Source organism: Giraffa tippelskirchi, chromosome 7 (genome assembly GCF_054371585.1).
Source record: "Giraffa tippelskirchi isolate mGirTip1 chromosome 7, T2T-mGirTip1v1.2.pri, whole genome shotgun sequence".
NCBI classification, from domain to species: domain Eukaryota; kingdom Metazoa; phylum Chordata; class Mammalia; order Artiodactyla; family Giraffidae; genus Giraffa; species Giraffa tippelskirchi.
This window is the reverse complement of record NC_137281.1, coordinates 64,029,494-64,042,104: the sequence shown is the minus strand read 5'-3', so window position 1 is coordinate 64,042,104 and position 12,611 is coordinate 64,029,494. Positions and strand designations below refer to the sequence as shown.

The 12,611-nt window shown below is 56.3% G+C and overlaps 1 long non-coding RNA gene across 1 annotated transcript in view; it reads right to left on the bottom strand.

The window, feature by feature from the left end:
* LOC145513994 (uncharacterized) overlaps window positions 1–12,611 on the bottom strand; it is a 159,993-nt gene that overhangs the window by 132,542 nt on the left and 14,840 nt on the right. Inside the window, exons 3-4 of the long non-coding RNA XR_014059798.1 lie at window positions 12,064–12,175; window positions 4,423–4,534 (exon numbers count right to left, since the gene is read on the bottom strand). This is a non-coding gene — a long non-coding RNA (uncharacterized LOC145513994). The remainder of the gene's footprint in view (window positions 1–4,422; window positions 4,535–12,063; window positions 12,176–12,611) is intronic.

Below are 12,611 nucleotides of genomic sequence, written 5' to 3'. Positions count from 1 at the left end.
AGAGGGAGACCTTCGAGTCTTCCTTTCGGTCCTCCAAATTGCATGCGGGGTCTCAAAACAGTCAGGAGGGGGAGTGCCTTTTCCTGGGTACCACGGCGCATCCAGGCCTCGTTCTGCCCCATTCTGTGCTGTGTCAGCCCTGGATGGAGTCTTTCTTTCTGAAGTCTCAGCGCACAAGCTCCACGTGATATCAGCCCCAGGTGGAAAGGCATGGAGCTGCTCGTAGGCCGACAGACCTAGGAAATAGATGGGAGAATGACCCCCACTCTGCAGATGGAGAGACCGGGGAAACCCTGAGGGGCATATGCTTGTCCAGGGCCACACCACTTATGAGAAGAAGGAGCCTGGTCTGAGAGCAGCGGGGTCCTCGGAGCTCAGGCCCTGGGTGCACCCAGGCCTCCCCAGGGCTGTGGGCTGGGCTGTGTGGCTGTCACTGTGCCTGCACATGGCCTAAGGGGGGTGGTCGAGCAGTCAGAAACCCAGAGATTCCCTTGCGAAGTTTTGGGGAAGGGACCTCAGCACGAACCCCAGGAAATGATGTCACCTGCCGGCAACAGAACCCAACAGAACCCGCAACCCGGGTATCCAGGCCTCCAGAGTGGAGAGGAGCCCCCAGCCAGATCACTTGCTGCCAGGATGTTCTGCTGTTTGCCCCTGCCCAGAGGCCGGGGCCTCAGGAGAGCTCACAGGCAGTGTGCGTGGGCACCCTGTCGACGTTGGCTCAGGGCACCCCCGAGAGGCCTCTGGCCCTTTGCCCGGAGAAACAGAAAGGTAACACGGGGAGCCCCAGGCGGGGCCAGGCCACCTCTCCCATGCCACCCGGAAACACCGGGTCCTTTGCCTGTGTGTGTGGATGCGGGTTTCTCGGGGTGTGTCTCCCTCAAGGAAGCCCAGGCGGATGTGGGGTCAGAAGCCTGCGGACAAGTTGTGTCCACACCCCAGGGGAGAGCAGGCTGGGTGGGATGGGGAGAGTGCGGGCAGCGCCGGCCGCCCAGGCTGACCTCACACCCTCAGGTGGGTCTCTTTCCTCCCGGGTGGGGATCTGAGCAGACACACGTCTCTGACCCTTCTGGGAAGAGAAGTTCGAGCAGGCAGAAGCAGCGGCTCCACTGGCCAGGCCCAGCTCGGGAAACTCCCAGCACGGCTGGCTGACGGTCACTGTCGTTGCAGAGCTTCCCACGTGATGAGGCCGAGGACGGGGACACCCCGTCCACCTCCCGGAGGGAGGGGTCGGAGCACCACCCCCCCGCCCGTGAGGCCCAGTGCAGGCTCCAGGTGAGCGTGCCCACGGAGGCATCAGCCCCACCGGGGGCGAAGCGGAGGCGGGGAAGGCCTGCTGCCGAGACACCGCCCAGGATACACCCGCCGGCCCAGTCTGAGGCTGCCACGGAGCTCAGCACACCCGGCTCCGACCCAGAGTCCCGAGAACCCCGGCCTCTGAGGCAGCAGGAGGACCTGGAGCCCAGCACGCCAGAGCACAGAGGTGAGGACGCTGGGGCTGGTGCACGGGAGTGTGTGGGGAGGGGGTGCTGAGCTACACACGGACGAGTCCCCGAAAGATGCTGCTGGGCCTGCAGCAAGCGCTGGCCTCACACCCCCACCCCCATCTTGCACACTTCAGTCCCAAAAGACATCCGACCCTGGGTATTCTTTGGGAATCTCTTGGAAGCTTTCTGTCCCGGGATACGCACATGCCAAGGCTGGCCTGTGGGCAAACTTTGCTTCTCCCCCAGCTCTAGCACTGGCCTCCAACTGGAACCAGGCTCTACTTCCCAGACCTGTCCCTACAGAGGTGGTGGCTCCAGGTGCAGGACCCAGGGATCCACCGAGGCCAGATGGAGAACCGAGACTTGCCCTCGCAGAGACACCAGGCCAGCTGGGTACTGGCCAGCACACCGGGCAGATCGGATCTCCGTGCCTGCAGGGCCCCCAGCCCCAGGCACTGACGTCCCACCCCCTCAGCCAGAACCTCCACCTCCACGTGCACCTGTACCTGCTCGGGCTTTGGCAGGAGAACCCGAGGCAGAGGAGGAGTCACCGCCTCGGCAGGGAGAGCCTGCCCTGGCTCCCGCGCAACACCCAGACGCCGACGATGACTCACTCGCCCCTGCAGGAAGAACGAGCCCCCGCTCTGGGCAGAGACCCAGAGCCCTTGCCGGAAACACCACGTCCAGGGGAGCGGTCGGCTCTGCAGCCTCCATCCCTGTCTGCTCACCGTGGACGCCGGCAACTCGGTCTGCCCCCAGGGGACATGGAGTTCCTTTCCCCTGAACTGCTTTGCATTTGGTTTGTTTCCACCTTTCTGGTGATGTTTTATTTTGTGTATGGTTTCCTGTATTTCTCTTGGTTAAGTTGGGATTAGTAAACTTTTTCATCATTGTTGCAATTTGGGAACACTGTTGTGTAACTCTGGTGATACTGTGTTACCATCCCACTTTGTAGTTTCAGACCCGTTCGATCTTTATGCCCCACCCCCCAACAAAGCCTGGATTCAAGGCAAGCACGTCCTGTTCATCCCTCCCCCCGATCCTGAACACAATTTCATCTTTTCTTTCTGCATTCCTTCCTATATTCTTGGTGTCCCCAATCAATGACTCTCAGTGAAATGACTGAAGGAGTTTTTTCCGGACTCTCCACCTACTGTAAGACTCCATTGGAGAGTTCTCATTTGTATGTCATTTGAACTAGCCTTTGATAGCTGAAAGGACGGTGTACGTCCTTTCAAGATATCATGTGCCAAACGAAGCCCTTTTGGCAAATGCCATCATTATCTCCAGGCAGGCATTGCTGTTTGAAGGGTGACATCTCAGCCAGAAGGCAGAGGCTGAGCTCCTCTTGTTGCACCAGCTCCCAAAAGAAGCCAAGAAAGGGAGCTGGAACAACAAACCACCCCAACGCCCAGGAAAGCGTTCTTCACGACAGAAGGCTAGAAAATGACCCAACAACCTTGTGGCCCAGAACCCCTCTAAAAAATCACTGTTCCATAAAAAAGAGAAACACATGGGAAGTTCCAAGGAGAGGCAATGCCCATGGCCAGTGTACTTTAGAGACGGCCTGACCGCTCCGGGGAAGACACGCACCGACGGAACCCCTTGGGAAACAGCAGTGATAGTCCTCACCGTCGTAAGGGTTTCCTCTGGGGACAACCTGCCCTGGGCACCACATGAGGGAGCAGACCGGCTTCTCTTCCTCTGCCCCCACACCATTCACTCATGAAGGCAGCTCAGGTGTTCTCATGCCCTGCCTGCCTGCCTGCCTGCCTGGCTCATCCATGAGCTGTGCACACCTCCAGGGCAGGACTCCACCTTCTCCTCTCTGTGTACCGTGAATCTACACACAGTGGGCTTTCAGAACCTTAGGAGACTTGAGCCATTCCCACTGGAGCCAGAACCCTCCCCAGGAAGGAAAACAGCTGTGGAGTCATTTTGGCCCCAGCACTGGTTCCCAAACCCTGGCGGCTCCTACAGCCTCTACGGTGTGAAGAGGGAGGTCCCTTTTGACAGAGCTTTCCGGCTGTCAGATCTAAGCTGTTGTTTCTCTGTCAGCTGTGTCTCTTCCGTTGCAGCCAGGTGGGCCACGCTGCTCCAAAGGAGCTCACAAGCTGAGTTGCAAGGGAGGTATTGAGAGGACAGGGATGGCTACAATGTGCTGCAAACTGAGTGAGGGTCCCCACAATCCTCAGCAAAGGTCTGTGGTGTGCAAGTGGGGAGGAGAGGGCCCCCAAGTTCCAAAGGAAGGGAGGTACTCGGGAGCTAAAGCCCTTGGCTGCTGTGGTAGCAGCTGCAGATGGCAGCTCGTCCACAGTGCACTTCGAATGAGGTCATATGAGCGGGACTCTGGAAATGGCTCCGAAATCCAGAGAAAGGGGTCAGGGTATGTGGGAATCCGGCGGGGGTGGGGGGTGGATGAAGGAAGGTGTCCTTCCTCTCTCCAGTGCAATTTGGTTTGGTGAGCCTCAAAGCTACCAGATGGCACTTCCCAAGTCAGGCCCCCGCAGGAATCAGGGTGGGCTGCGTGCCTCGGCCCCTGCCACAGGCACAAGCCACACCAGTGGCCTCCCTGAGCTCAAATGGCCGGATCTGGGGGTTCTGTCTGGGTGCACACCTCCTTGCTGTGGCCAAGTTCCCCCCTTCTCTGAGCACCAGCTTCATCCTCTCGAAGGAGGACATCGATTGCTACCTTGGCACGTTACTCTCTTCATCCTGTGAAGACTCATTAGGCCTATCCTACAATTACTAGCTGGCCCGAAGAGATATCTCCTGAATCCAGATTAAGCTGGAGTCTCCCAGGCTCATCTGGCATGTCTTCCCTGAAGTCTGCCAAAACCCACACCCTTGCATTTCCAGGGACTCCCCTTAGCCAGCTGGGCAGAAAACCCAGCATGCTTCAAACAAGCTGACAGACAAGCGGGAGAGGACTCACGGGCAGACGGCCTCCCTCAGGTCTCGGGTGGAGCTCTGGGACCACAGCAGCAACGGGCCATCCCAGCCCCTGGGCTCAGCAGCGCCCTCATTCTCAGGCCGGCGGCTCTGCCCTGAGGGGAGCAGGAAGGTCACCAACTGCCGCAGGCGGACCTCAAGCCCCTCCCACTGATGGAGCCTGACCTCCCCCGGCACCACCCCTTCCCCTACCCCAGCAGGACGAGAGCTCGTCTTCCCCTGGCTTCCAACATGAGGCCCGGCCCTGGGCCCCGATTGGGCACTGCCCCAGTCCGGAGCCAATCACAGTGGCCAGGGAGGTGGAACGCACCGATTGGCCAGGGCCAGGTCATGTGACCATGCTCCCCAGGAAACTCAGATATTACCAAGATTCCCTAACAAACCAATGAACAAAATTATCCAGTAAACGCAAACCGTACTTTTTAATGAGGCCAATGTCACAGAAAAAAAAAAAAAAATGCTTCACAATGAACTGCTCAAGGAAGCTACTAAATAAACTTTCAGAAAAGTTAAGTCGGTTTTTTTTTTTTTTTTTAATAGGGTGACGGAGAGCTATACCTTTCCCATCTATGTGAATTTAGGTTTAAACTAGATTTCCCTTGGCTATTATATAAGACAAAAAACCCCACATCACCCCCTTTCACTCCCCCCACCCCCAAAAATTGTTTTAGTCTATTGAGTTTTTGTGTCCTCAGTTGTGTCTGATTCACAGCAACTCACGAACTCTACACAGCCAGGCTCTTCCGTCCATGGAATTCAGGGCAATTTTTTTCTGTCACAGTAAATGCCCACCCTGGGTGATCCAAAGGCAAGGGCTCAGAGGCTCCTGAGAGAATAACTCCTTTCAGCTGAGCACAGAGCTGGCTCCTCACTGGGATGCCTGTGGCCTGGGGCTCCCAGAGGGGACAGCAGCACTCGCCCCACCGTGTGGTCACTGCTGCAAGTGCAGGCTGCTCCTCACTCCCCCTTGACAGTGTCCCTGAGGGCAGAACAGTGTGAATCTACTCAAGGTGGAAATGCAAACTCCGATGCAACCAAACTTCCCACAAGGTCTCCAAAACCACTCAGGAACAGGGAATTGGAAACTGCAGGGCATGACATGAATGGAGATGGAGACTTGACACCTTACACCGAGTTCACTTCCAGTTATCCCTAGACAAAGTTTCCATGAAAACTTGTCACAAATCTAGAAGAACAATGAGCAGAAACCGGACACGTGCTTTGAGTCTTCACACACAAAACTAAAAGGCAGTCCACAAAACAACCCAGAGAATACAGTGGACTTTGCAAAATCAAAGACATCTACCGTGGGAAAGACCTCATTACAAAAGCAAAAGACAGGTCATACATCGCGAGACGAATGAGTGGAAACACAAAGCTTCTCAAGGACGTGTCTCCAAACAGACAAAGAACACCAACACAACAAGCCTGTGAAAACTAGGGAAAGGTCTGAAGGGACGCCAGACTGAGGAAGACACACACAGAGTATCCCGGATGATGTCCAGCACTGAGGGCCTGAAGAAACAACAGTCTAGTTGCACTCCCTCAGGCCTGTGTGACCCTGGATGAGGCCTCTGTTTCCCGGTGGCTCTGAGAGATGGACAGGGAGGAAGGGGAAGAGAAATCACTTGCACTTCTAATACTCACAGCAAAGTCTTCCAATGAGAAGGGAATTATCACCCCCACTGACAATGCCATTCACTGAAGTGATACCCACGAGTCCATCTAACCCAGAAGGGAAGGAAGGACCTGTTCTCACAAAACGGCGAGAGATGGAAGAAAGAAGATCAAGCCCACACCAATCACTGGAAAGAGAAGCTGTGCTCAGGGCTTGAAAGAATTCCTATTGGGAAAATGATGTCACAGCCCCACAAGGCAATCCACAGCTTCGATGCTATTCCTCCCAAAATGCCAATGCATGTTCGCACCGAACAAAGAATTGCAAAAGGGGTTACGGAAACAGAAAAGAGCCTAAATTGTCAATACAATCCGACGAAAAAGCCCCGATACGGACGTCCAAGGTTGTGTGAAAGGAAATTAGACGACCAAACTAGGATCCTCAGGAGAGTATCGGAGAAGGCGATGGCGACCCACTCCAGTACTCTTGCCTGGAAAATGCCCTGGACGGAGGAGCCTGGTAGGCTGCAGGCCATGGGGTCGCGCAGAGTCAGACACGACTGAAGTGACTTAGCCGCAGCGGCAGCAGCAGGACAGTATGCTATTGGGAATACAACAACACACACAGATCCAGATCGATGGAATAAAGTTGAGGGTCCAGAAACAAACCCCGGCATCCAAGGTCAACTCATCTCTGACACAGAAGGGGAGAATATCCAAATGGGAACAAGAAAGCCTCTTCAATCAATGTCCATGGGAAAACCAGACAGCTACATCTGAAGAACGCTATTGGTTTTGATCTCACACCACCTCAATATCGGGGAAAAACCTCACCCTAAAGACTGATGTCATGAGATAGCTAGAAAGAAGCGTAGGTCAAAGGCTCCTTAACATCAGAGTCTCCTTGCCATTTGCTGGGCGGAGGTAGAAATGGGTCTCTTCAAGTAAGGGAAAGAGGGAAACCAAGTACACCAATGGGTTTCCATCCAATGGAACCTCTTCACAACAGAGAAGCTAAGCATTCACAAATGCAAAAGATAGGAAACGGAACATGAGAGACTCCTTGCAAGTGGTGTATCTGAGAAGGGGTTCATATGGAAAGAGACGAAGAATGCACAGCACTCAGATTCCAAGAAACACCACCACCACCCTTGACCCTTCCCCCATGACCAACTCCGACCTAAAGCCTTTCTCTCCCTCTAACCTATCCCTAAAACATAACCCTCATTTAATCATATACATGTGCATTCCTAGCATCCATCCATCCACACACGAGAGAGAAAGAGGAAGACACAGACTGAATCGAGAAAGGAAAAGAGAGGGACACAGCCAGAGAGAGACACGGAACCAAAGAGAGGAAAGGAGTCGATGGTCCAGACTTTTCATCAATCTGTCTCGAAGGTAGAAGCAATGACAGCGCCCATCCACCCCAGAAGGGGGAAACGGACGGAAGGTTTGGAGAGGAAAAGACAAGAACGCAGGGAGCCATTAGAAGCTCAGCCACCCGCAGAAGCCGAGCTGGGACACTTGAACAGAATCTCAATGGAAACAGAGGACCAGAAAGTTGGCTACTCTTTTCTATCAGAGAGGGAGACCTTCGAGTCTTCCTTTCGGTCCTCCAACTTGCATGCGGGGTCTCAAAACAGTCAGGAGGGGGAGTGCCTTTTCCTGGGTACCACGGCGCATCCAGGCCTCGTTCTGCCCCATTCTGTGCTGTGTCAGCCCTGGATGGAGTCTTTCTTTCTGAAGTCTCAGCGCACAAGCTCCACGTGATATCAGCCCCAGGTGGAAAGGCATGGAGCTGCTCGTAGGCCGACAGACCTAGGAAACAGATGGGAGAATGACCCCCACTCTGCAGATGGAGAGACCGGGGAAACCCTGAGGGGCATATGCTTGTCCAGGGCCACACCACTTATGAGAAGAAGGAGCCTGGTCTGAGAGCAGCGGGGTCCTCGGAGCTCAGGCCCTGGGTGCACCCAGGCCTCCCCAGGGCTGTGGGCTGGGCTGTGTGGCTGTCACTGTGCCTGCACATGGCCTAAGGGGGGTGGTCGAGCAGTCAGAAACCCAGAGATTCCCTTGCGAAGTTTTGGGGAAGGGACCTCAGCACGAACCCCAGGAAATGATGTCACCTGCCGGCAACAGAACCCAACAGAACCCGCAACCCGGGTATCCAGGCCTCCAGAGCGGAGAGGAGCCCCCAGCCAGATCACTTGCTGCCAGGATGTTCTGCTGTTTGCCCCTGCCCAGAGGCCGCGGCCTCAGGAGAGCTCACAGGCAGTGTGCGTGGGCACCCTGTCGACGTTGGCTCAGGTCACCCCCGAGAGGCCTCTGGCCCTTTGCCCGGAGAAACAGAAAGGTAACACGGGGAGCCCCAGGCGGGGCAAGGCCACCTCTCCCATGCCACCCGGAAACACCGGGTCCTTTGCCTGTGTGTGTGGATGCGGGTTTCTCGGGGTGTGTCTCCCTCAAGGAAGCCCAGGCGGATGTGGGGTCAGAAGCCTGCGGACAAGTTGTGTCCACACCCCAGGGGAGAGCAGGCTGGGTGGGATGGGGAGAGTGCGGGCAGCGCCGGCCGCCCAGGCTGACCTCACACCCTCAGGTGGGTCTCTTTCCTCCCGGGTGGGGATCTGAGCAGACACACGTCTCTGACCCTTCTGGGAAGAGAAATTCGAGCAGGCAGAAGCAGCGGCTCCACTGGCCAGGCCCAGCTCGGGAAACTCCCAGCACGGCTGGCTGACGGTCACTGTCGTTGCAGAGCTTCCCACGTGATGAGGCCGAGGACGGGGACACCCCGTCCACCTCCCGGAGGGAGGGGTCGGAGCACCACCCCCCCGCCCGTGAGGCCCAGTGCAGGCTCCAGGTGAGCGTGCCCACGGAGGCATCAGCCCCACCGGGGGCGAAGCGGAGGCGGGGAAGGCCTGCTGCTGAGACACCGCCCAGGATACACCCGGCGGCCCAGTCTGAGGCTGCCACGGAGCTCAGCACACCCGGCTCCGACCCAGAGTCCCGAGAACCCCGGCCTCTGAGGCAGCAGGAGGACCTGGAGCCCAGCACGCCAGAGCACAGAGGTGAGGACGCTGGGGCTGGTGCACGGGAGTGTGTGGGGAGGGGGTGCTGAGCTACACACGGACGAGTCCCCGAAAGATGCTGCTGGGCCTGCAGCAAGCGCTGGCCTCACACCCCCACCCCCATCTTGCACACTTCAGTCCCAAAAGACATCCGACCCTGGGTATTCTTTGGGAATCTCTTGGAAGCTTTCTGTCCCGGGATACGCACATGCCAAGGCTGGCCTGTGGGCAAACTTTGCTTCTCCCCCAGCTCTAGCACTGGCCTCCAACTGGAACCAGGCTCTACTTCCCAGACCTGTCCCTACAGAGGTGGTGGCTCCAGGTGCAGGACCCAGGGATCCACCGAGGCCAGATGGAGAACCGAGACTTGCCCTCGCAGAGACACCAGGCCAGCTGGGTACTGGCCAGCACACCGGGCAGATCGGATCTCCGTGCCTGCAGGGCCCCCAGCCCCAGGCACTGATGTCCCACCCCCTCAGCCAGAACCTCCACCTCCACGTGCACCTGTACCTGCTCGGGCTTTGGCAGGAGAACCCGAGGCAGAGGAGGAGTCACCGCCTCGGCAGGGAGAGCCTGCCCTGGCTCCCGCGCAACACCCAGACGCCAACGATGACTCACCCGCCCCTGCAGGAAGAACGAGCCCCCGCTCTGGGCAGAGACCCAGAGCCCTTGCCGGAAACACCACGTCCAGGGGAGCGGTCGGCTCTGCAGCCTCCATCCCTGTCTGCTCACCGTGGACGCCGGCAACTCGGTCTGCCCCCAGGGGACATGGAGTTCCTTTCCCCTGAACTGCTTTGCATTTGGTTTGTTTCCACCTTTCTGGTGATGTTTTATTTTGTGTATGGTTTCCTGTATTTCTCTTGGTTAAGTTGGGATTAGTAAACTTTTTCATCATTGTTGCAATTTGGGAACACTGTTGTGTAACTCTGGTGATACTGTGTTACCATCCCAATTTGTAGTTTCAGACCTGTTCGATCTTTATGCCCCAACCCCCAACAAAGCCTGGATTCAAGGCAAGCACGCCCTGTTCATCCCTCCCCCCGATCCTGAACACAATTTCATCTTTTCTTTCTGCATTCCTTCCTATATTCTTGGTGTCCCCAATCAATGACTCTCAGTGAAATGACTGAAGGAGTTTTTTCCGGACTCTCCACCTACTGTAAGACTCCATTGGAGAGTTCTCATTTGTATGTCATTTGAACTAGCCTTTGATAGCTGAAAGGACGGTGTACGTCCTTTCAAGATATCATGTGCCAAACGAAGCCCTTTTGGCAAATGCCATCATTATCTCCAGGCAGGCATTGCTGTTTGAAGGGTGACATCTCAGCCAGAAGGCAGAGGCTGAGCTCCTCTTGTTGCACCAGCTCCCAAAAGAAGCCAAGAAAGGGAGCTGGAACAACAAACCACCCCAACGCCCAGGAAAGCGTTCTTCACGACAGAAGGCTAGAAAATGACCCAACAACCTTGTGGCCCAGAACCCCTCTAAAAAATCACTGTTCCATAAAAAAGAGAAACACATGGGAAGTTCCAAGGAGAGGCAATGCCCATGGCCAGTGTACTTTAGAGACGGCCTGACCGCTCCGGGGAAGACACGCACCGACGGAACCCCTTGGGAAACAGCAGTGATAGTCCTCACCGTCGTAAGGGTTTCCTCTGGGGACAACCTGCCCTGGGCACCACATGAGGGAGCAGACCGGCTTCTCTTCCTCTGCCCCCACACCATTCACTCATGAAGGCAGCTCAGGCGTTCTCATGCCCTGCCTGCCTGCCTGCCTGCCTGGCTCATCCGTGAGCTGTGCCCACCTCCAGGGCAGGACTCCACCTTCTCCTCTCTGTGTACCGTGAATCTGCACACAGTGGGCTTTCAGAACCTTAGGAGACTTGAGCCATTCCCACTGGAGCCAGAACCCTCCCCAGGAAGGAAAACAGCTGTGGAGTCATTTTGGCCCCAGCACTGGTTCCCAAACCCTGGCGGCTCCTACAGCCTCTACGGTGTGAAGAGGGAGGTCCCTTTTGACAGAGCTTTCCAGCTGTCAGATCTAAGCTGTTGTTTCCCTGTCAGCTGTGTCTCTTCCGTTGCAGCCAGGTGGGCCACGCTGCTCCAAAGGAGCTCACAAGCTGAGTTGCAAGGGAGGTATTGAGAGGACAGGGATGGCTACAACGTGCTGCAAACTGAGTGAGGGTCCCCACAATCCTCAGCAAAGGTCTGTGGTGTGCAAGTGGGGAGTAGAGGGCCCCCAAGTTCCAAAGGAAGGGAGGTACTCGGGAGCTAAAGCCCTTGGCTGCTGTGGTAGCAGCTGCAGATGGCAGCTCGTCCACAGTGCACTTCGAATGAGGTCATATGAGCGGGACTCTGGAAATGGCTCCGAAATCCAGAGAAAGGGGTCAGGGTATGTGGGAATCCGGCGGGGGTGGGGGGTGGATGAAGGAAGGTGTCCTTCCCCTCTCCAGTGTAATTTGGTTTGGTGAGTCTCAAAGTTACCAGATGGCACTTCCCAAGTCAGGCCCCCGCAGGAATCAGGGTGGGCTGCGTGCCTCGGCCCCTGCCACAGGGACAAGCCACACCAGTGGCCTCCCTGAGCTCAAATGGCCGGATCTGGGGGTTCTGTCTGGGTGCACACCTCCTTGCTGTGGCCAAGTTCCCCCCTTCTCTGAGCACCAGCTTCATCCTCTCGAAGGAGGACATCGATTGCTACCTTGGCACGTTACTCTCTTCATCCTGTGAAGACTCATTAGGCTTATCCTACAATTACTAGCTGGCCCGAAGAGATATCTCCTGAATCCAGATTAAGCTGGAGTCTCCCAGGCTCATCTGGCATGTCTTCCCTGAAGTCTGCCAAAACCCACACCCTTGCATTTCCAGGGACTCCCCTTAGCCAGCTGGGCAGAAAACCCAGCATGCTTCAAACAAGCTGACAGACAAGCGGGAGAGGACTCACGGGCAGACGGCCTCCCTCAGGTCTCGGGTGGAGCTCTGGGACCACAGCAGCAACGGGCCATCCCAGCCCCTGGGCTCAGCAGCGCCCTCATTCTCAGGCCGGCGGCTCTGCCCTGAGGGGAGCAGGAAGGTCACCAACTGCCGCAGGCGGACCTCAAGCCCCTCCCACTGCTGGAGCCTGACCTCCCCCGGCCCCACCCCTTCCCCTACCCCAGCAGGACGAGAGCTCGTCTTCCCCTGGCTTCCAACGTGAGGCCCGGCCCTGGGCCCCGATTGGGCACTGCCCCAGTCCGGAGCCAATCACAGTGGCCAGGGAGGTGGAACGCACCGATTGGCCAGGGCCAGGTCATGTGACCATGCTCCCCAGGAAACTCAAATATTACCAAGATTCCCTAACAAACCAATGAACAAAATTATCCAGTAAACGCAAACCGTACTTTTTAATGAGGCCAATGTCACAGAAAAAAAAAAAAATGCTTCACAATGAACTGCTCAAGGAAGCTACTAAATAAACTTTCAGAAAAGTTAAGTCGCTTTTTTTTTTTTTTT